This window comes from Plecotus auritus (assembly GCF_963455305.1).
Source record: "Plecotus auritus genome assembly, chromosome: 4".
Classification (NCBI taxonomy): domain Eukaryota; kingdom Metazoa; phylum Chordata; class Mammalia; order Chiroptera; family Vespertilionidae; genus Plecotus; species Plecotus auritus.
In genome coordinates, this window is record NC_137775.1 from 103,495,526 (window position 1) to 103,520,783 (window position 25,258).

The 25,258-nt window shown below is 39.4% G+C and overlaps 1 pseudogene across 1 annotated transcript; it reads right to left on the bottom strand.

The window, feature by feature from the left end:
* Positions 1 to 377: 377 nt before the first annotated feature.
* LOC308246605 (small ribosomal subunit protein eS6-like) lies at positions 378 to 1,188 on the bottom strand (annotated as a pseudogene). The gene has a single exon. The product of its transcript is annotated as a small ribosomal subunit protein eS6-like (transcript).
* Between the last annotated feature and the right edge of the window lie 24,070 nt (positions 1,189 to 25,258).

Below are 25,258 nucleotides of genomic sequence, written 5' to 3' on the forward strand. Positions count from 1 at the left end.
AGTGAGTAGGGGATAGAGAACCTGTTTGAAGAAATAATGGCTGAAAATTTTTCTAACCAGGTGAGTAAGAAAGTCACACAAGTTCAGAAGCACAGAGTCCCAATCAAGATGAAACCAAAGAGCACACATTAAGACACAACATAATTAAAATGGCAAAGGTTAAAGACAAAGAGAGGATATTAAAAGCAGCAAGAGAGAGATAATTAGTTATCTAAAAAGGAATTCCCATAAGGCTGTGAGCTTATTTCTCAATAGAAACTCTTCAGATCTAATGGGATTGGCATGGAATATTCAAAATGATGAAAAACATTGACCTACAACCAAGACTACTCTATTCAGCAAGGCTATCATTTTAAAAAATATTTTCTCTTCTTTATTTGTTAGTTACAAAATCTCATTTTTAACTGGACTCAGACTTAGAGGTAGAAGCTCTCAGAGAGGACAGTCTATGTCTCTTCGCAATCTGCTCCTGGCGTTTTTCTTTGGCCTCCTTCATTCTCTTAGCCAAAAGTTTAGCATATTCTGTGGCCTCTTCCTTGTTCTTCTTAGTATGTTGTTTTTTCAGAGCAATACGCCTGCATTTGTGCTGCAGGACACGTGGAGTAACAAGACGCTGAATCTTGGGTGCTTTAGTCCTAGGTTTCTTAGCTTCTTTGTTTAGAGGCTTTCTCACAACATATTTGTGGACATCATCTTCTTTAGAGAGATTGAAAAGTTTGCGGATTCTGCTGGCTCTTTTGGACCCCAAAAAGGCAACGAGGCACAGTGGTATCGGTGAGACCAGGAATATCTTTCTTCCCTTTTTTTTTACAATGACCAAGTTGAGAACACTGAGATTGGCATCCACAATGCAACCCTGAACAGATTTGCATTTTCTCTCTCCAGTCCTGCTCGGTCTGTAACAGGAGTGCCCCTTACTCAGCAGCAGGCGGACTCGGCCATGGGTCAAGACACCCTGCTTCATGGGGAAACTTTGTCATTCCCAACATTGATTCGAATTCGAACCACATAACCCTTCCATTCTTCACCCAGAGCGTCGGCAACAACTTCTGTGGCCATACAATTCTCATAAAAGGTACGAAGTTTGCATTCATGATCCACTTCAATGAGTTTCTGGCAGCCAGTGGCTGGGAAAGAGATGCTGAGCTTCATCCTGAAGTAGCCGACAGCCTCCAAGGTGCCACGAAAAAGAGTGCAAGGCTATCATTTAAAATTGAAGGGGAAAAACAGCTACCCAGAAAAATAGCTAAAGTAGTTCATTACCATTACCACCAAACTAGTATTTCAAGAAATGTTAAAGGGTCTGCTTTAAGAAGAAGAAGAAAAACAAAGAAATAGAAGAACATAGGTATAAAGAATAAAATGGCAATAACTAAGAACCTATCAATAACTTTAAATGTAAATGGATTAAGTGTTCCAATAAAAAGACATAGGTAGCTTAACAGATAAGACACATGACTCATATCTTATGTAATAAAAGGCTAGTATGCAAATTGATCAAACAGCGGAATGACTGGTCGCTATGACGTGCACTGACCACCAGCAGGCAGACGCTCAATGCAGGAGCCTGCCCCCTGGTGGTCAGTGCATTCCCGCAGGGGAAGTGCCACTCAGCCAGAAGCCCTGAGCTGGGCTCATCGCTGGCGAGTGCAGCAGCGGTGGCAGGAGCCTCTCCAGCCTCTGCGGTAGTGCTAAGGATGTCCGACTGCCAGCTTAGGCCCGCTCCACATGGGCCTACCGTCAGTCGGACATCCCCTGAAGGCTCCTGGACTGCAAGAGGGTGCAGGCTGGGCTTAGGGATCCCCTCCCCCAGTGCATGAATTTCATGCACAGGGCCTCTAGTGTGTGTGTGTGTGTGTGTGTGTGTGTGTGTGTGTGTATACACACACACACACACACACATATATATGTTGTCTACAAAAGACTAACCTCAAAACAAAAGATACACACAGGCTGAAAGTGAAGGAATAGAAAAAGATAATCCATGAAAATGGAAACAAAAGAAAAGCTGGAATACCAATACTTATATCAGAGAAAATAGACTTCAAAACAAAAGCCATAAAAGAAAGAGACAAAAGTTACTACATGACATTACATCAAGGGATTGACCAAACAAAAAGTTATATTCACCTAATATAAAAGCACCTAAATATAAAAAAATGGTGGTGGACATTAAGAGAGAGATCAAAAGAAATACAGTCATTGTAGGGGATTTTATTATTTATTTATTTATTTAAAACTATTTTTTAAATATCTATAGAGAGAGGAATGGAGAGAGATAGAGAGAAACATCAAGTGAACGAAATCATGACTGGCTGCCTGATGCATCCCCTGCTGGGGATCAAGCCCATAACCCCGGCATGTGCCCTGACCAGGAATCAAACCAGCAATGTTTTGGTGCACAGGAGGACTCTTAACCAATGGAGCCCCACTATAGTAAGGGATTTTAACACCCCACAGTCATCAATGGGTTGATCTTCAAGGCAAAAAATCAATAAGGCAACAGTGACCTTAAATGATGCATTGGACTGGATGGATTTAATTGATATTTACAGAACATTTCATTCCAAAGCAGCAGAGTATAGATTTTTCCCAAGTGCACATGAAATATTCTCTAAGATAGACCACATATTAAGTCTTAAAAATTAAAAAAAAAAAATTGGAATCACATCAAGCATCTTCTCTGACCACAATGATATAAAACTAAAAACCAACCACAATAAAAAACTGAAAAGCATTAAAATACCTGGAGGCTAAATTGCAAGTTATTAAACAATGAATGGGTTAACAATGAGATCAAGGGAAAAATCATAAGTTACCTGGAAACAAATGAAAATGAACACACAATAACACAAAATCTCTGGGGCACAGTGAAAGCATTCCTGAGAGAGAAGTTCATAGCACTATAGGCCTATTTCAAGAAGCAAGAAAAATCTCTAGTAAACAACCTAACCTATACTTAAAAGAATTAGAAAAAGAACAACAAACAAAGCCCAAAGTAAGTAGAAGGAAGGAAACAATAAAGATCAGAATAAGTAACATAAAAAAGCTTTTGCACAGCAAAAGAAACCATCAACAAAACAACAAGAAACCCCACTGTATGGGAGAACATATTTGCAAATGTTATCACTGATAAAGGTTTAATCTCCAACATCTACAGGCAGCTTATACAACTTAATAAAAGGAAGATAAATGATCCAATAAAAAAATGGGCAACGGATCTAAATAGAATCTTTTCGAAAGAAGACAGAAGGAAGGCCAAGAGACACATGAAAACATGCTCAAAGTCACTAATTATCCGAGAGATGCAAATCAAAACGACAATGCGATACCATCTCACACCTGTCAGAATGGCTATCATCAACAAATCAACAAACGACAAGTGTTGGCGAGGATGCGGAGAAAAAGGAACCCTCGTGCACTGCTGGTGGGAATGCAGACTGGTGCAGCCACTGTGGAGAACAGTATGGAGTTTCCTCAAAAAACTGAAAATGGAACTCCCATTTGACCCAGTAATCCCACTCCTAGGAATATATCCTAAGAAACTAGAAACACCCATCAGAAAGGATATATGCACCCCTATGTTCATAGCAGCACAATTTACAATAGCTAAGATTTGGAAACAGCCTAAGTGCCCGTCAGCAGATGACTGGATCAGAAAACTATGGCACATCTACACAATGGAATACTATACTGCCATAAAAAAGAAGAAATTACTACCATTTGTAGGCACCTGGATGGAATTAGAGAACATTATGCTAAGTGAAATAAGCCAGTCAATGAAAGAAAAATACCACATGATCTCACTCATTTGGGGATAATGAAAAACATTATAAACTGATGAACAAAAAGATAGATACAGAGGCAGTAAAGCATCAAACAGACTGTCAAATTACAGCGGTAAGGTTAGGAAGAGGTGGGGGAAATAAGAGATCAACTGAAGGACTTATATGCATGTATATAAGAGTAACCAACGGATGCAAAACATTGGGGGGTGAGGGCATGTATGGGAGTGGGGTGGGGGGGTAATGGTAAGATATGTACACATATAATACCTTAATAAAAAATAATTTCATTATAAAAAAAAAGAATAAGTAACATAGAGACTAAATAAATAAATAAATAAATAAATAAATAACAAAAGATCAATGAAACAAAGAGCTGGTTCTTTGAAGATAAACCAGATAGATGAACCTTTAATCAGACTCCTCAAGAAAAAAAAGAGAGAGAGAGAAGACACAAATAAATAAAACAGAAATAAAAGAGAAGTAACAATAGGCTCCACAGAAATGCAAAGGATTATACGAAAATACTATGATCAAGTATATGCCAACAAATTGGATACATTCCTAGAAACATCCAATTTTCAAAAACTAAATAAAAAAATAAGAAAAACCTTAATAGACCAACTAATGAAATTGAAGGAACAACAATAACCTTTCACAAATGAAAGTCCTGGACCAGATGGCTTCACAGACAAATTATATCAAACATTCAAAGAAAAACTAACACATATCCTTCTTAATAAATCTTTATTGTTCAGATTATTACAGGTGTTCCTCTTTTTCCCCCCATAGCTTCCCTCCACCTGATTCCCCACCCCACCCCACCCCATGCCCTTACCCCCCGCCACTGTCTTCATCCATAGGTGTAAGATTTTTGTCCAATCTCTTCCCGCACACTCCCTTCTCCCTGAGAATTGTCAGTCCACTCCCTTTCTATGTCCCTGATTCCATTATATTCATCAGTCTGTTCTTCAGATTTTTTATTCACTTGATTTTTAGATTCACTTGTTGGTAGGTATGTATTTGATGTCATTTTGTTGTTCATAATTTTTATTTTTACCTTTTTCTTTTTCTTCCTCTTCTTAAGAATACCCTTCAGCATTTCATGTAATCCTGGTTTGGTGGTGATGAACTCCTTTAGCTTTTCTTATCTGTGAAGCTCTTTATCTGACCTTCAACTCTGAATGATAGCTTTGCTGGGTAGAGTAATTTTGGTTGTAGGTTCTTGCTGTTCATCACTTTGAATATTTCTTGCCACTCCCATCTGGCCTGCATAGTTTCTGCCGAGAAATCAGCTGACAGTCGTATGGGTGCTCCCTTGTAGGTAACTAACCGTTTTTCTCTTGCTGCTTTCAAGATTCTCTCTTTGTCTTTTGCCCTTGGCATTTTAATTATGATGTGTCTTGGTGTGGTCCTCTTTGGATTCCTCTTGTATGGGGTTCTGTGCGCTTCCTGAACTTGTAAGTCTATTTCTTTCACCAGGTGGGGAAAGTTTTCTGTCATTATTTCTTCTAATAGGTTTTCAATATTTTGCTCTCTCTCTTCTTCTGGTACCCCAAAAATTTGGATGTTGGTATGCTTAAAGTTGTCCCAGAGGGTCCTTACACTATCTTCATATTTTTGGATTCTTTTTTCTTTTTGTTTTTCTGGTTGGGTGTTTTTTGTTTCTTCATATTTCAGATCTTTGGTTTGATTCTTGGGGTCCTTTGATCTACAGTTGAATTTCTGTATATTCTTTATTTCAGACAGTGTATGCTTAATTTCTGACTGGTCCTTTTCCATTTTTTTTGGCATTAACATTAAGGTCCTTGAAGGTCTCACTAAGCTCCTCGGAGGTCTCATCAAGTTTCTCGGCGGTTTTTAGAAGATTCTTGAGTAACCTTATAAATGTGGTTCTGAACTCTATGTCGTCCAATAGTTTGGTTTCCTCCACTTCTTTCATTTGTGACATGTTTCTTTGTCTCTGCATTTTGCTGCTTCCCTGTGTTGATGGAGTGGCTTTGTGTGGTAGATGACCTATAGGGGCCAGTATCTCAGCCTCCCTAATCACCTGAGGTGGACGCTCTTGGTACACCCCTTTGTGGGCTGAGTGCAAAGTCTTGGTGTAGTTAAGCCTTGATTGCTGTTGGTACACTGGGAGGAATTGACCTCCAGGCCAATTGGCTGTGAGGACCCGCTGTGTCTATAATGGAAGAACTGCTGCGCTGGAGACACGCTTATGGTGCAGGACTTGTTTCAGTGGGGCTTTGGTGCTCACTGAGTCTGCCTCTTAAATGTGTCACTTATGGATGTGAGGAGTTGAAATCTGGTGTCTCACACTGACCACTAGGTACACTGGCTTCTGGATCTCCAATGGGGTGCAGGTCAGCTACTGTCTGAGGCCACCCAGCAGGCGCTACAGCGAGAACTACAGTTTTTCTCCTCTTTGCTTGGGGTTTGGAGGTTTTGGAGCTGTCTGACCCAGGCTGCAAGTTTGCTAGGTTAAGCTGCGATAGGGCAGGCCATTCATATGCTAAAGCCGCTGCTTGGAGCTTGGGTGGGTTTGTAGGTTGTGCAGGGTGAGGTCTCAGGGCGTCGCTAGGCTAGGGCGTGGCAAACAGTGATGGCTGCCAGTAAGCCGGCTCTGTGTCTCTGACTGCGTCCCCGCGTCCCGCGCCCCAGTGCAGTAAACAATTATTCCTGCTTGCAGCCCTGCAAGCAAGCCACCCTCACTTTCCGACCTGATGGCAGACAGTCCAGCTTCTCCCGTAGGAGTTTGGGTCCCCCGCGTCTCCCCAGAAACTGGAGTTCGGAGTAATCGGGAGCTTGTCTCCCTTCGGGCTGAAAAAAGCAGCGCTCCCAGTCACCCACCGCCAGCCTGATATGCGCGCGCCTCCGTACCTCAGCTTTTCAGCGCTTGTGCACCTCTCAATGCTGTTTGCTCTTTCCTTCTAGTTGTAGAACTTCCACTCAGCCAGCTTTCCTGTGGTTCTGGGTGACGGACGTTTTGTCTTTTAGTTGTAGTTTTGAAATTGTTGTGCGAGGCAGCAGTTTAGGTGTTTACCTACGCTGCCATCTTGGATCCTCCCCCTGTGACACACATATCCTTCTTAAATAATTCAAAAAAATTCAGGAGGAGGAAAGACTTCCATGTTGTGTGTGTGTGTGTGTGTGTGTGTGTGTGTGTGTGTGTTTTATGATGCCAGCAATATCCTAGTCCTTAGAAAAAGACATTACAAAGAAAGAAAATTATAGGCCGATATTGTTGATAAACATAGATGCAAAAATCCTCAACTAAGTATTATCAAACTGATCCAGAAATACATTAAGAAGATCATACCCCATGATCAAGAGAGATTTATTCCCAGAATCCAAATTTGGTACAATATTTGTTAATCAATAAATAGGATACATCACATAAACAAAATGAAAGATAAAAATCACATGATTATATCAATAGATGCAGAAAAAGCATTTGATAAAATTCAGTACCCATATTTGATGAAAGATAACCTCTGCAAAGTAGGAATTGAAGGATCATACTTTAACATAATAAAGGCCATCCATATATGAAAAATCCACAGTCAACATCATACTCAATGGGCAAAAACTAAAAATGTTTTCCTTCAGATCAGGAACAAAGTGGTCTGCTTTCACCACTCTTATTCAATACTAGAGGCCCGATGCATGAAATTCATGCAAGAGTAGGCCTTCCTTCCCCCAGCTGCCGGGACCGGCTTCCCTCCAGCACCTGGGACCCGGGATTCCCTTGCAGCCCTGGCTTCGTTCAGAAGGTTGTCCGGTCTAATTAGCATATTATGCTATTATTATTATAGATAGTACTGGAAGTCCTACCCACAGTGATCAGACAAGAAGAAGAAATAAAAGGCATCCAAATTGTGAAGGAGAAAGTAAAACTGTCACTATTCACACATGACATGATATTGTACATAGGAAACCCTAACGATTCCACCAAAAAGCTGCTATGTTTAATAAGTTAATTCAGCAAAGTAGTAGGATACAAAATTAATATTTAGAAGTCTGTGGCATTTTTATACACCAATAGTGAAGTATCAGAAAGAGAAATTAAGAATGTAATTCCATTTACTATTGCAACAACAAAAGGTACCTAAAATAAATTTAACCAAGAAGGTAAAAGACATGTACTCAGAAAGTCATAAGATATTGAAGAAAGAAATTGGGGAAAATACAAATAAGTGGAAGTATATATCGTGTTCATGGATTGGAGGAACTAACATTATTAAAATATCCATACTACCTAAGCAATTTATGGATTCAATACAATCCCTATTAAAATACCAATGACTTATATCACAGATTCAGAACAAATATTCCAAAAATTTATACAAAACCAAAAAAGACCTGTAGTAGCCTAGCGATCTTGAGAAAGAAGAACAAACTAGCAGCTATCACAATCCCAGATATCAAGCTATACTACAAAGCCATTTTAATCAAAACAGCCTGGCACTGCACAAGAATAGCCATATAGACCAATGAAACAGAAGAGAGAGCCCAGAGATTGACTCACACCATTATGGTCAATTAATTTAATTTTTTGTTGCTGTTGCTAATCCTCACCCAAGGATATTTTTCCCATTGGTTTCTTCTTGAGAGAGAGTGGAAGGGAGGGAGATGAAAAGAGAGAGGGAGAGAGAGATGTGAGAGAGACACATCGATTAGTTGCCTCCCTCATACACCCTAACCAGGACCAGGGATCAAACCTGCAACCCAGGTACACGCCCTTTACCAGGAATCAAGCCTGTGACCCTTCAGTGTGCAGGCTGACACTCTAACTACTGCACACACTGGCCAGGGCTGTAGTCAATCAATATTTGACAAAGGAGGCAAGATCATAATGGAGTAAAGTCAGTGTCTTCAATAAATGGTATTGGGAAAAACGACAGGTACATGCGAAAAAATGAAACTAGACCATCAACTTACACCATACACAAGAATAAACTCAAAATGGATAAAATACTTAAATGTCATGAAACCATAAAAATTCTAAAAGAAACCATAGGCAGTAAAATCTTAGACATATCTTATAGCAGCATTTTTGCTATATTTCCTAGGGCAGTGGTCGGCAAACTGCGGCTCACGAGCCACATGCGGCTCATTGGCCCCTTGAGTGTGGCTCTTCCACAAAATACCACCGCCTGGGTGAGTCTGTTTTGAAGAAGTGGCATTAGAAGAAATTTAAGTTTAAAAAATTTGGCTCTCAAAAGAAATTTCAGTCGTTGTACTATTGATATTTGGCTCTGTTGACTAATGAGTTTGCTGACCACTGTCCTAGGGCAAAGGAAACAAAGTAAAACATAAACAAATGGAACTGCAATCAAAATAAAAAGCTTCTGCTCAGCAAAAGAAACCATCAATAAAACAAAAAGGGTACCCACTGTATGGGAGAACGTATTTGCTAATAATACGCCTAATATGAGTTAATTTCAAAATATGTGAAGAACAACTCAACACCAAGAAAACAAAAAACCCAATTAAAAATTTGGCAAAGGCTCTGAAAGGACACTTTTTCATAGAGGACATACAAATAACATGAAAAGATGCTCAATGTCACTAATCATATAATTAAAACTACAATGAGATATCACCTCAGAATGGGGGCTATCATCAATAAATCAACAAAAAATAAGCCTGGGAAGGATGTGGAGAAAAGGGAACCTTTGTGCACTGTTGGTGAGAATGCAGACTGCTGCCGCCACTGTGGAAAATAATATGGAATTTTCTCAAAAAATTAAAAATGAAACTCCTTTTTATCCAATGATCCCACTTCTGGGAATGTATTCCAAGAAACTTGAAACACTAATTCAAGAGAATATGCACCCAGGCCCTAGTTGGGTAGGTCAGTTGATTGGAGCATCGTCCCTATACATCAAGATTGCAGGTTCAATCTTCGGTCAGGACACATCTAAGAAGCAACCGATGAATGCATAAATAAGTGAAACAATAAAAAGATGTTTCTCTCTCTCTCTCTCTCTCTCTCTCTCCCCCCACAACCTCCTCTCTCTCCCTTTCTCTGTCTAAAATTAATAAAATAAGAAAGAATATATGCACCTTTTGGTTCATTGCAGAATTATTTACAATAGCCAAGATCTCAAAATAGCCCTAGTGCTTGTTAGTAGACAAGTAGATAAAAAAGCCATGGTAAATGTACAGAGTGGCTACTATGCAGCTAGGAAATGTTACCTTTTGTGACACCATCAATAGACCTGGAGGTTATTATGCTCGAAGTAAAATAAACCAGTCAGAGAAAGACAAACACCATACGATTTTCCTGATATATGGAATCTAATGAACAAAATAGAAACAAAGGCATGGATACAGGGAACAGACTTTCAGCTGTCAGAGGGGACAGAAGTTTGGGGACTGGATAAAAGAAGGTGAAGGGTTTAAGCAAAAATCATACACATATACATAACACATAGACACAGACAACAGTATGGTAATAGCTGGAGAGAAAGGGGGTTGGGAGTTAGACGGAGAGGGAGTGAGTGTGGAGAGAGACTTTACTTCAGGCGATGGTGACACAATGCAGTGTGCAGTTGCCATTTTATTGAGTTGTACACTTGAAAATTGTATGGTTTTGCAAATCAATATCACCTTAATAAATACAATTTAAAAAAGAGAAAAAAATAAAAATAACAAAAAGCATGTGGAAAAATAGGTTTCAAGTTCACTTTTTTATGATACATGATCTTTATATTGCATTGCATGCCCACCACACAAAGTCATATCATCTTCCTCCACCATATATTTGACCCCCTTAACACTTTACTACCTCCCCAACCTCCTTCCCCCGGGTAACCACCTTACTTTTGTGTCTGAGTTTCTGTTTTATATCACACGTGAGTAAAATCACGTGGTTCTTAATTTGTTCTGACTGATTTGTTATGCTTAGCATGATATTCTCAAGTTCCATCCATGTTATTGCAAATGGCAGTATTTCATCTTTTCTTATGGCTGAGTAGTATTCCACTATGTACCACATCTTTATTGAATCATCTATGGAAGGACACATTGGTTGTCCCCATGTCTTTTTTTAAAAAATATGTTTTATTGATTTTTTTTTTAAAGAGAGGAAGGGAGAGGGAGAGAGAGTTAGAAACATCGATGAGAGAGAAACATCAATCAGCTGCCTCCTGCACACCCCCCACTGGGGATGTGCCCACAACCAAGGTACATGCCCTTGACCGGAATTGAACCTGGGACCCTTGTGTCCTCAGGCCGACGCTGTATCCACCGAGCCAAACTGGCTAGGGCTGTCTCCATGTCTTGACCACTGTGAAAAATGCTGCAATGAACATAGGGGTGCATATATTGTTACAAATAAATGTTTTCAATTTTTCGGGTAGATACCCAGAAAAGGGAATGCTGGGTCTTATGGTTTCTCTATTCTTAATTTTTTGAGGAACCTCCATACTGTTTTCCACAGTGACTGTACTAATTTACATTCCTACCAGCAGTGAATGAGGGTTTGTTTTTCTCCACAAGTTCTCTAACACTTGTTATTATTGTCTTGTTGATAATAGCCATCTAACAGGTGTGAGTGGTATCTCATACTTTTGATTTGTTGTTTCCTAATAGCTAGTGAAGTTAAGCATCTTTTCATATATTGGTTGGCCATTTGTATGTCTTCTTGGGACAAGTTTCTGTTCGGGTTCTCTGCCCATTTTTTTTTTTTAAAATATATTTTATTGATATTTTTACAGAGAGGAAGGGAGAGGGATAGAGAGCTAGAAACATCGATGAGAGAGAAACATCGATCAGCTGCCTCCTGCACACCCCCCACTGGGGATGTGCCCGCAACCAAGGTACATGCCCTTGACCGGAATCGAACCCGGGACCCTTCAGTCCGCAGGCCGACGCTCTATCCACTGAGCCAAACCGGTTTCGGCTGCCCATTTTTTAATTGGATTGTTTGTTTGGTGTTGAGTTGTATGTGTTCTTTATATATTTTGGATATTGACCACTTGTCAGAGCAGTTGTTTGAAAATATCTTCTCCCATTCAGTGATTATTATTATTTTTGTTGTTGTTGGCAGTTTGTTTTGATGTGCAGAAGCTCTTTAGTTTCATATAGTCCCATTCATTTCTTTTTGCCTTTACTTCTCTTGCCTTTGGGTTCACATTCATAAAATCTTTTCTTTCTAAGACTAAGGTCCATAAGTTTAGTACCTATGTTTTCTTCTATGTAACTTATTGTTTGAGATTGTATATATAGGTCTTTGACCCATTTAAAATTAACTTTTGTACATAGAGACAAACTGTAATCCAGTTTCATTCCTTTGGATGTGGCTTTCCAATTTCCCCAGCAGCAATTATTAAAGAGGCTTTCTTTTCTCCATTGTGTGTTTTTTGCCTGTTTTATCAACAATTATTTGCCTGTATACATGTGAGTTTATTTCTGGGCTCTGAATTCTGTTCCATTGGTCCGTGTGTCTGTTTTTTTTGCCAATGTCATGCTGTTTTGATGATTGTATCTCTGTAGCATAATTTAAAGTCAGGTAGTGTGATACCTCCAGCTTCATTCTTATTCAGTATTGCTTTGGTTATTCAGAGTCTTTTCTGGTTCCATACAAATGGGATGAGTTTTGTTCTATTTCTTATAAAAATGTCATTGGAGTTTTATAAGACTTGTATTAAATTTGTATATTATCTTGGGTAATATAAACATTCTAACTATGTTGATTCTTTTGATCTAGGAACATAAAATATCCTTCCATTTTATTGTTTCTTTTTTTAATGTCTTTTAATAATGATTTGTGATTTTAAGTATATATAGTTCCTTCATATTTTTCATTAAGTTTATTCTTAGGTCTTTTATTTTACTTTATTTTTTTGTTTCCTTTGCAAAAGGAATTGCTTTTTGTTTCATTTTTTTTTTCTGAAATTTCATTGTTAGTATATGGCAGTGGTCGGCAAACTCATTAGTCAACAGAGTCAAATATCAACAGTACAACGATTGAAATTTCTTTTGAGAGCCAAATTTTTTAAACTTAAACTTCTTCTAACGCCACTTCTTCAAAATAGACTCACCCAGGCCGTGGTATTTTGTGGAAGAGCCACACTCAAGGGGCCAAAGAGCCACATGTGGCTCATGAGTCGCAGTTTGTCGACCACGGGTATATGGGAATGCACTAAATTTTTGTATATTTATTTTTTATTTTTAAACTTTATTGTATTATTTATTGTTTCTAACAACTTTTAAGGGATTCGTTGTGGTTTTCTATAGAAGGAATTATGTCATCTGCAAAAAGTGACACTTTAACTTCTTCATTCATGATTTTGATGCCTTTATTTCTTGCTCTTGCCTGAGTGCTCTGCTTAGAACTTCCCGTACTATCTATAATAATAAAAGCATAATATGCTAATTAGACTGGACAGCCAAATGACCTTCCGGACATCCTTCCAGATGACCTTCTGGACGAAGCTGAGGCTGTGAGGGCCAAGGCAAGCTGCTGTGCCTGCAAGGGCCAAGCCCCTGGCACGAATTTCATACATCGGGTCTCTAGTGTTGAATAAGAGTGGTGAGCATGGCTTGGCCAGTGTGGCTCAGTGCTTGAGTGCCCTCCCGTGCACCTAGAGGTCAAAGATTGGATTTTGGGCAGGGCACATGCCTGGGTTGTGGGCTCCATCCCCAGTAGGGGATGTGCAAGAGGCAGACAATCAATGATGCTCTCTCATCTATCTCTCTCTCCCTCTCCTTTCCTCTCTGAAATTAATAAAAAAAAAATATACAAATATATATTTTAAAAAGAGTGGTGAGTATGAACATTCTTGTCTCATTTCCAGTCTTAGAAAACAGCTTTCCATTTTCACCATTGAGTATGATACTAGCTGAGGGTTTGCCATGTATGGTCTTTGTTATGCTGTTACTTTCCTTATACCCATTTTATTGAGTGCTTTAATCATAAATGGATGTTGTATCTTGTGAAATGCTTTTTATGCATCTATTGATCAGGTCATATGATTTCTATCCTTTATTTTGTTAATGTGGTGTATTACATGGATCAATTTGTGTATGGTGAACAATCCTTGTGCCTTGGAATGACCCCCATTTGATCACGATGTATTATTTTTTACATGTACTGATTTACTAGTATTTTGTTTAGGATTTTTGCATCTGTATTCACCAGAGATATTGGTCTGTAGTTTATTTTGTGTGTGTCTGCTATCCTTGCCAGGTTTTTGTATCAGGGTTATGTTGGCCTCATAAAATGTGATAGAAAGTATTTGAGAAAGATAGGTATCAAATCTTCTTTGAATATTTGGTAGAATTCACTAGTAAAGCTATCTTGTCCTAGACTTTTACTTTTTTTGGGAGGTTTTTAATGGTTGTTTCAATTTCTCACTGTTGGTTGTTCTATGTAGATATTTCAGTTCTTCGTGATTTAGTCTAGAAAGGTTACATATTTCTAGGAATTTATCCAATTCTTCTAGGGTACTGTATTTGGTGGCATATAGTCTTTCATAGTATTCTAGTATGCCCCTTTGCATTTCTGTGATGTCTGTGGTAAATTTCTCTTCTTTCATTTCTGATTTTGTTGATCTGAGTCTTTCCTCTGTTTTCCCTAGTTAAGCTAGGCAAGTATTTGTCAATTTTGATAATCTTTTTAAAGAATTAGCTTTTTTGTTGTGTTAATCCTATATAATAAAAGGCTAATATGCAAATTGTCCTCTCAATCGGGAATTCGACTGGGAGTTCAACCAGGGGGCGGGGCCAGGCGGGAACCACCCACAGCCCCTCCACTCTAGTATTTTATAATCTTTTTGTTCTCTACTTTGTTCAATTCTTCTCTAATTTTTATTATTTTCTTTCTTCTGCTGATTTTGGGATGCTTATGTTCTCTTTTATTTCTTTAAGATATAATGTTAGGGTGTTTATTTGAGATTTTTCTTGTTTCTTGAGATAGGCTTGTAATGTTATAAACTTCTCTTAGATTATTGCATCCCAAAAGTTTTAATATGTCATATTGTCAATCTCATTTGTCTCTATATATCTTTTGATCTCATCTTTTATTTCTTTACTGACCACATCATTTTTTAAAAATAGAATTTTGTTTAATTTCCACATATTTGTTGTTGTTTTTTTACTTCCTTTCTGTAGTAGATTTCTAATATTAAAGCATTGTGGTCAGAGAATATGCTTGGTATTATTTCAATCTTCTTACATTTGTTGAGGCTAGTTTTGTGTTCCAACATGTTTTCTTTTTCTGGAGGATGTTCCATTGCACTGGAGAAGAATGTGTCATCAGATGTTTGGGGATGAAAGGCTCTGTGATTGTCAGTTATGTCCATTGGACTAGTGTGTCATTTAATGCTGATATTTCTTTTTTTAAAAAATTACATCTTAATTGTTGAAAGTATTACATATGTACCTCTCTTTCTCCCATTGACCTCTTCTAGCTTGTCCCTGGCCCCAACACCAGGCCTTCACCATGCTATTGTTTATGTCCATAGGTTATACATAGATGCATACAAGTTCTTTGATCTTTTCCCACCCACCAATCCTCCCCCACCTCCCCTGAGAGGTTCTGCAGTCTGATCTATGCTTCTATGTCTCTGGATCTATTTTATTCATCATTTTATTTAGTTCAGGGGTCTTCAAACTTTTTAAACAGGGGGCCAGTTCACTGTCCCTGAGACCGTTGGAGGGCCGGACTATAGTTAAAAAACAACAACTATGAACAAATTCCTATGCGCACTGCGGGCCCGGGACGAGTCGGCTGCTAAGCAGGACAGGCAGCGGCACCCGGCGGGCTGCATGTGGCCCCCGGGCTGTAGTTTGAGGACCCCTGATTTAGTTCATTAGAATCCACATATGAGTAAGATCATGTGATACTTACCTTTCTCTGACTGGCTTATTTTGCTTAGCATAATACTCTCCAGGTCCCTCCATTCTGTCTCAAAGAGTAATAGATCCTTCTTTTTTACAGTTGCATTGTATTCTATGGTGTAAACGTACCACAGCTTTTTTATCCACTCATCTACTGATAGGCACTTGGGCTGTTTCCAAATCTTAGATATTGTAAATTGTGTTGCTATGAGCATAGGAGTGCATAATTCTTTCCAATTGATGTTTCAGGTTTCTTAGGATATATTATTAGAAGTGGGATCACTGGATCCAATGGCAATTCCATATTTAATTTTTTGAGGAAACTCCATATTGTTGTCCACAGAGGCTGCACCACTCTGCATTCCCACCAGCAGTGCACGAGGGTTCCATTTTGCCCACATCCTCACCAGTACTTATAGTTTGTGGATTTTTTGATGGTAGCCATTCTGATATTTGTGAGGTAATACCTCATTGTTGTTTTAATTTGCATCTCTCTGATGATCAGTGACTGTGAGCATATTTTCATGTTTCTTGGTCATCTGTATGTCTGCTTTGGAGAAGTGTTATTTAGGTCCTTTGACCATTTATTAATTGGACTAGAGGCCCGGTGCATGAAAATTCATGCACTGGAGGGGGGGTTCCTCAGCCAGCCTGCCCCATCTCACAATCCAGGAGCCCTCACGGGCAGGAGGCGACCCAGAGATCAGGGAAAGGCGATGCCCCCATCACACCTCTGCTGCTGCCACTGCCGGAAGTGCAAGCCTTGACCAGCCCTGGTTACCTGAGCCTTGGGCGGCCCTGGGTGGCTGGGCAGCCACAATCGAGACTTGCCTGCACCTCGGGCCAACACTGGGCAGCTGGGCAGCCAACAACCGAGGCTTGCCTGGGTCTTGGGCTGGCCCTGGGCGGCTGGAGGGCTGAGGGGACTGGGGGACTCCAGAGGCAGGCACGAGGCGGGGCTGAGGGGACTGGGTGCCGCCATCTTGTGGCTGTGGGCGCCGCCATCTTTGAGGATGGGGCAGTCAATTAGCATATTCCCTCCTTATTGGCTGTAGGTGCTGCCATCTTTGAGGGTGTAGCAGCAATTAGCATATTCCCTCCTTATTGGCTGTGGGTACCACCATCTTTTGTGATGGCGTGAGGGTCAATTAGCATATTTCATCTTTATTAGATAGGATTATTTGTCTTCCTTTTGTTAAGTTGTTTGAGTTCCTTATATATTTTGGATATTAACCCTTTATCAGATGTATCAATGCCAAATATGTTCTCCCATGCAGTGGGCTTTCTTTTCATTTTGTTGATGGTTTCTTTTGCTGTGCAGAAGCTTTTTATTTTTATTTAGTCCCACTTGTTTATTTTCTCCTTACTCTCCTTTGCCCTAGGAGATGTATCTGTAAACATATTGCTTTGAGAGATGTCTGAGATTTAGCTGCCTATGAATTTTTCTAGGATTTTGGTTTCAGTACTAGAGGAACTACTTACACTGATGTCTTTTATCCATTTTGAGTTTATTCTTTTTTTAAAAAAATTAAATCCTTTACTGTTGAAAGTATTACATATGTCCCCCACCCCTCATTGACCTCTCCCTGGCCACTCTCACCCCCTAGCACATGCCTTCACCCCCCCTACTGTCTGTGTCCATTGGTTATGCTTATATGCATGTTTACAAGTCCTTTGGTTTATCTCTTACCACCACCCCCCCACCAGACCCTTCCCTGCCTTCTCTCTGAGGTTTGACGGTCTGTTTGATGCTTCTATGTCTCTGGAACTATTTTTGTTCATCAGTTTATGTTGTTCATTATATTCCATGAATGAGTGAGATCATGTGATATTTATGTTTCTCCAGCTGGCTTATTTAGCTTAGCATAATGCTCTCCAGGTCCATCCATGCTGTTGTTGCAAATGGTAACAGCAGTGTGAATTTTATAGTAGTGTAGTATTCCATTGTCTAGATGTACCACTGCTTTTTAAACCACTCGTCTCTTGATGGGTACTTAGGCTGTTTCTAAATCTTGGCTATTGTAAATTGTGCTGCTATGAACATAGGGTTGCACATATTCTTTCTGATTGGTGTTTCTGATTTCTTGGGATATATTCTAGAAGTGGGATTACTGGGTCAAATGGGAGTTCCATTTTTAATTTTTTGAGGAAACTCCATAATGTTCTCCACAGTGGCTGCACAAGTCTGCATTGCCACCAGCAGTGCACAAGGGTTTCTTTTTCTCCACATCCTCGCCAGCACTTGTCATTTTTTGATTTGTTGATGATAGCCATTCTGACAGGTGTGAGATGGTACCTCATTGTTGTTTTGATTTGCATTTCTCGGATAATTAGTGACTTTGAGCATGTTTTCATATGTCTCCTGGCCTTCTGCATGTCCACTTTCAAAAAGTGTTTATTTAGGTCCTTTGCCCATTTTTTGATTGGATTCTTTATCTTCCCTTTGTTAAGTTGTATGAGTTCATTTAAATTTTGGAGATTAAACCCTTATCAGATGTGACATTGGCAAATATGTTCTCCTATGCAGTGGGCTTCCTTTTTTGTTTTGTTGATGGTTTCTTTTACTGCGCAGAAGCATTTCATTTTGAGGTAGTTCCATTTGTTTATTTTCTTCTTATTTTCCATTGTCCTAGGAACTGTATTGGTAAAGATATTGCTACGACATATGTCTGATATTTTGCTGCCTATGGATTCTTCTAAGACTTTTTTATGGTTTCCCGTCTTAGATTTAAATCCTTTATCCATTTTGAGTTTATTTTTGTGTATGGTGTCAGCTGGTGGTATAGTTTCATTTTTTACATGTATCTGTCCAATATTCCCACACCATTTATTGAAGAGACTGTCTTGATGCTTTTGTATGCTCTTGCCTACTTTTTGAAATATTGAGCATAATGGCTGGGGTTGATTTCTTGGGTCTCTGTTCTGTTCCATTGATCTATATGTCTGTTCTTGTGCCAGTACCAGGCAGTTTTGAGTATAGTGGCTTTGTAGTATCACATGATATCTGGTATTGTTATCCCTCCAACTTTGTTCTTCTTTCTCAAGATTGCTGCAGCTATATGGGATCTTTCTTGGTTATGTATAAATTTTTGGAGTATTTGTTCTAGATCTGTAAAATATGCTATTGGTATTTTAATAGGGAATACAGTGAATCTGTAGATTGCCTTGGGTAGTATGGACATTTTAATGATGTTAATTCTACCAATCCATGAATACCATATATTCTTCCACTTGTTTATACCTTCCTCTATCTCCTTTTTCAATATCCTGTAGTTTTGTGAGTACTGGTCTTTTACCTCCTTGGTTAAATTTATTCCTAAGTATCTTAATTTTTTTTGTTGCCCTGGTAAATGGGATTACTTCTTTAGTTTCTCTTTCTGAGAATTCCTTACTGGTGTATAATAATGCCATCGATTTCTGTGTGTTAACTTTGTATCCTCCTATGTTTCCAAATTCATTTATTAAATCCAGTAGCTTTTTGATGGAGTCTTTAGGGTTTTCCATGTACAATATCATATCATCTGTGAATAATGAGAGTTTTACTTCCTCCTTTCAAATTTGATATCTTTTATTTCTTCTTGTCTGATTGCTGTGACTAGGACTTCCAGTATTATGTTGAATAAGAGTACAAGTGCAAATCCCTGTCTTGTTCCTGTTCTTAGGAGAAATGGTTTTCATTTTTTCCCAGCGAGTGTGATGTTACCTATAGGTTTGTTATATATGGCCTTTGTTATATTGAGATATGATCCCTCTATTCCCACTTTGCTGAGAGTTTTTATAAAAAATGGGAGTTAGATGTGTCGAATGCTTTTTCTGCATCTATCAATATGATCATGTGATTTTTGTCTTTCAATTTGTTTATGTGGTGTGTCACGTTTATTGATTTGCGAATATTGTACCAGCCTTGCATCCCTGGAATAAGTCCCACTTAATCGTGGTGTATGATCTTTTTAATATATTGCTGGATCTGATTTGCTACTATTCTGTTGAGGATTTTAACATCCATGTTCATCAGGGATATTGGCTTGTAAGTCTATTTCTTTGTAGTGCCTTTACCTGGTTTTGGAATTAGGATAATGCTGGCCTCATAAAAAGAGTTTGGAAGTCTTCCTTTTTCTTGAATGTTGGAATAGTTTGAGGAGTATAGGTGTTAGTTCTTCTTTGAATGCTTTGTAAAACTCCCCTGTGAAGCCTGAATAGGCCAATAACAACTGATGAAATAGAAGCAGTAATCAAAAACCTCCCAGGGCTTTTGTTTGCTGGGAGTTTTTTATTACTGCTTCTATTTCATCAGTTGTTATTGGCCTATTCAGGTTTTCTGATTCTTCCTGATTAAATTTTGGGAGATTGTATTTTTCTAGGAATTTGTCCATTTCCCCCTTCTTGTCCAGCTTGCTGGCATATAGTTGTTCATAGTATTTTGTTACAATCCTTTGTATTTCTGTGGTGTCAGTGATTACTTATCTGCTTTCACTTCTGATTTTATTTATTTGGGTCCTCTCTGTTTCTTGATGAGTCTGGCTAACAGTTCATCAATCTTGTTTATCTTGGTTTTTAGTCTCTCATTTATTTCTTCTCTGATTTTTATTATTTCCTTCCTTCTACTTACACTGGACTTTTATTTTGCTAACTTTCTAATTCTTTAAGTTTAGAATTATATAGTTTATTAGAAATTTTTCTTGTTTTTTTGAGATGGGCCTCTAGTGCTAGAAACTTTCCTCTGGGCTTTTCTTGTTATTCTCTTTCTAATTCTTTAAGTTGTAGATAGTTTATTAAAAATTTTTCTTGCCTGTCCAGCATGGCTCAGTGGTTAAATGTTGACCTATGAACCAGGAGGTCATGGTTTGATTACCAGTCAGGGAAAATGCCCAGATTGCAGGCTCTATCTCCAGTTTGGGGTGCGCAGGAGGCAGTTGGTCAATTATTCTCTCTCATCGTTGATGTTTCTATCTGTCCCCATCTCTCTTCCTTCCTTTCTGAAACCAGTAAAAAATACTTTAAAAAAATGAAATAAAATAAAAGTTTATTGTTTTTGAGGTAGGCCTGTAATGATATTAACTTCCCTCTCAGGACTTGCTTTCACTGTGTCCCATAGATTTTGGGTTATTTTGTGTTCATTTTCATTTGTTTCTGGGATGTTTTTTATTTCTTCCTTGATCTATTTGGTAACCCATTCATTGTTAAATAATATGCTACATAGCCTCTATGTCTTTGAATGTCTTTGAGTGTTTTTATTGTAGTTTATTTCTAAATTCATGCCACTATGATCTGAGAAGGTGCTTGATATGATTTCAATTTTCTTGAACTTGTAGAGACTTAGTTTGTGTCCTAACACGTGGTCTATCTTTGAAAATGTCCCAGTGCACTTGAGAAGAATGTATATTCCATCTGATCTAGTGTGTCATTTAGGATCACTGTTTCCTGTTGATTTTTTCTTTGTCTGGAAGATCCATTCAATAATGTCAGTGGGTGTTAAAGTCCCTTACTATGATTGTATTGCTGTCAATCTCTCCCTTGAAACCCTCCATAAGTTTTTAAAAAAATATATTTTGATGCTCCTGTATTGGGTGCATATATGTTTACCAGGGTTATATTATCTTGTTGGATTGATCCCTTTAATATTATGAAGTGGCCTTCATTTTCTCTTGTTATGGCCTTCACTTTGAAGTCTATTTTATCAGATACAAGTACGGCTACCTCAGGTTTTTGTTTGTTTGTTTTTCACTTCCATTTGCCTGGATTTTTCCCCCCATTCCTTCACTTTCATTCTGTGTGAGTCTTTTGTTCTGAGATGCATCTCTTGTAGATAGCATATATATGGGTTATTTTCTTATCTATTTCTTACCCTATGATTTCTGCTAGGACAATTTAAGCTATTTACACTTAAGGTTATTATAGATAGGTATTTATATACTGCCATTCTTATTCTTTTTTAAAAATACATTTTTATTGAGAGAGGAAGGGAGAGAGAGATAGGAACATCAATGATGAGAGAGAATTATTGATCAGCTGCCTCTTTATGCCCCACACTGGGGACTGGACCCTGCAACATGGGCATGTGCTCTAACTGGGAATTGAACTGCAACCTTCCTGTTCATAGATTGACGCTCAACCACTGATCAATATCGGCAGGGCGCCATTCTTTTTCTTTATGCCTGTGTTCTTCTCTTTCTCTCTATTTCTTCTTCTTACAATAGTTCCTTTAGCATTTCTTGCATTGCTGGTTTGGTGGTAAAAAACTTTTAGCCTTTTCCGTCTGTGAAGCTCTTTATTTCACTTCCAATTTTGAATAATAGCCTTGCTGGATAGAGTATTCTTGGTTTCAGTCCCTTAGTTTTCATTATTTTATACTAGAGGCCTGGTGCATGGATTCATGCACTGGTAGGGTCCCTTGGCCTACACTGCGGGGATCAGTGGATCTCCGCGCTGTTGTAGCCTGGCCTTACCCACCACATCGTTGGGCTCCAGCCCACTGTCTGCATTGATCCTGCACAGCACAAAGTAGTGTGTGAAACGGCAGGCAGCCAGGGAGGAGCCCGAGCCCAGGCTGGGCACTGCGCCGCTCCCGCTCAACCCAGCCCTGCTGTGCCCACCACTCAGTAGGCTTTCTGCCACTCTGCTGTGGTCTTTGCACCCATCCTAGTGCCATACTGGCACACCCATGACCGCGCAGCCACTGCTCGTCATCACAGCCTCATGGAGAAGTGGTTGTAGGCTCCCATCCAGTCAGTCCCCATGCTGGGACTGGGAGCCATGAGCCCACTGCCCATTGGTCAGCTGTGTGGCACTCCCACCATGGGAGTGCACTTACCACCAGGGGGCAGCCCCTGTGTTGAGTGTCTGCCCCCTGGTAGTCAGTGCACATCATAGCTACCGGTCCACCGGTTGAGTGGTTGCTTAGGTTTTTATATATATAGATACTTCATTCCATTCTCTTCTGACCTATAAGTGTTCCTATTGAGAAGTCAACTGACAGTCTAATGGGAGCTCCCTTGTTGGTAACTTTCTGTCTCTTTCAGCCTTTAAGAGTCTTCCTTTGTCTTTAATGTCTGCCATTTTAATTATCATGTTCCTTGGTGTGAGTCTTTTGGAGTTCATATTGATTGGCATTCTCTGTTTCCTGAACTTGAGTGACTTTGTCCTTTACCAGGTTAGGGAAATTTTCTTCAAATAGGTTCTTTATTCCTTTCTCAGATTCTACTTTCTCTGGTACCCATATAATGCGAATGTTGTTACTTTCATGTTGTCTCAAAGATCCCTCAGAGTCTCCTCCTGCTTTTGAAGTGTTTTTTTTTTTCCATTTGCCACTCTGAATGGGTGTTTTTTTCTACCTTGTATTCTAACTTGCTGATTCAGTCCTCAGTTTCTTCTAGTCAACTATTGAATCCTTCTAGGGTGTTCTTTATTACAGTTATGTAACATTATTCATTTCCTCTTGATTCTTATTTATGTTGTGTATTTCTCATTTAGCTCCTTATAATTCTCAAGTTGCTTGTAATTGTCCCTCATATGTTTGAGCATTCTTATAACCATCACTTTGGTTTCTTTACCTGACAAATTACTTGCCTCCATTTTCATTTAGTTCCTTTTCTGGTGATTCCTCATTTTCTTTAATTTGGGGGTTATTTCTTTGTCTCCTCATTTTTTGATGTACCTTTATATTTGTTTCTATGTATTAGATCAGTGTTATTTGGGTTCTCCTGTTGTAGTTGAGTCTTTAACGTTATTGTCCTCTTCATGGATGGAGTCTCCTTTCCGGCTGGCTTACTATGTGGCTCACCCTTGACCATGTCATGTGAGCTGTTGTGTAGGTGCTGACTGAATGGAACAAAATACAATACAACAAAACACGAAACAAACAAACAAACAAAAAAACAAAACAATGACATACACAAGACCTCTACAGCACCAATAAAAGCAATCACCAGAGAAGAGAGAATTAGGAAAGAGAAAAGAGAGCATGAATTGTAGAAAGAAAGGAAGTGAGAAAGAAAGAACGAAAGGAAGAGAAATACAAGGACAAAACAAAATAAACAAGCAAACAAAGGACAAACAAAAAATGGGGGGAGCACTATTTAGATGCAGAGCTGAAATAAAGAAAAATTAAGAATAAAGAATTAGGGGTCCCAGGGGAAAGAAAACAGTTTAAAATAAAGGAGGAAGAAAAGAAATTCAAAAGGAAAATAGAGGAGAAAGCAGATAGTCCTAAAATAATAAAATGAAAAAAGATTAGAAAGCAGGAGAAAAAGAGAGAACAGAAAGAAAAAAAAAATGAGTAGTGAAAAACAAAAAAAAAGAAAAAAATTGAGTAGGAAAAGGAAAGGGAAAATTAGATATATTAACAAAACAATAAAGACTAGAATAATAAATCAATAAAGCAGATAGGTAAATAAGCTAAATTTAGAAAAAAAGAAAGGAAAGAGAAAAAAATTAAAACAGAAAAGAAAAAAAGTGAGAAGAGAATAAAAAAGTGAAGTGGCGTTTGTTTCAGCCGAGTTTAGTGCCCCATGGGAGCTCCCTTTGGATACTACTCTTCTGATGACTTTGGCTGACTGTTCTTCCTGCCTATTCTGGGCTTCCTGTGAGGTAGTTAGGTGCTAACCACTGCCAGACACTGTCCTCCTTTGGCTCTCAGCAACCTGCTTAAATCTCCAAGCATTTCAGCATTTGTGTCCATCTCTCACAGGCCTTGGCTGCAAGCAGGAGGGGCCAATCTTTCCTCTAAAGCAGGCTTGTTAGCAGCATTGGGCCCAGGGCTGGTCAACAAACTTCTCCTGTTCCCCAGGCTCCATCTCTGTCCACCTTTGCCTGTCAGCCAGCTGTCAATCTGAATCACTCAGAAGTCTGTTTCTGAAAGGGCTTTAGGCGGGGGAGGTGCTGTTCAGATTTCAGGGAATGTGGTGGTGTTTCCCGTTCCAGAGCTACTCCCAGAGCAAGTGGCCCCAAATATCACTCTGCCCTCGGCTGGGCAGAGATCCTTGTATGCAATCCAGTGGGATGGGCTGGAAACCTGTTTTCTATCAGCTCTCCCTGTGGGGAAAGTACCAGTCAGGTTTCCAGGTCAGGGGGGTGGATGGTCCCTCCCTCAATCCAGTCACCGATGCTCCTGAGATGTTCAAACCCATAGACTTGGCCTCTGCTCTTGTTTCTTCTGAAAGGGTCACCCTACAGGATGTGGCAGGCAGGGCTCCTGAGGGTGGGGCGGACTGTATCACCTAGGGTAGATTTTTCCTTTTTCTGCCCTGAGGCAACTGGGAGGGGCTGGCTCCTATCAGGAAAAATGGCCCTTATGACCAAATGCAGGAATCCTGGCTGCTGCTTTTTCACATCTCCCTGCAATGGTTCCTACCGCTGCCTCTCCTTAGGCACCTTGAGTCCATACCGTCCTCCCTATACAAAGGCCTTGGGTGAGTAGCTGCAAATGAAAACTCCTGTGCTCTGGGTTTAAAACAAACAAACAAACAACCCCCCTCACACCCTGCTCTACCCCCCATACACACACAGAACTGGGGCTTTCTCTCTGACCATCTCTGCCGTGGTTGGATGTTATGTGGGCCTTGGGTCTTGGGTCTGGTGCTACGGGCTGTGCAGCCAGCCTGGGTTCCAGGCCTTGATCTTCTGAG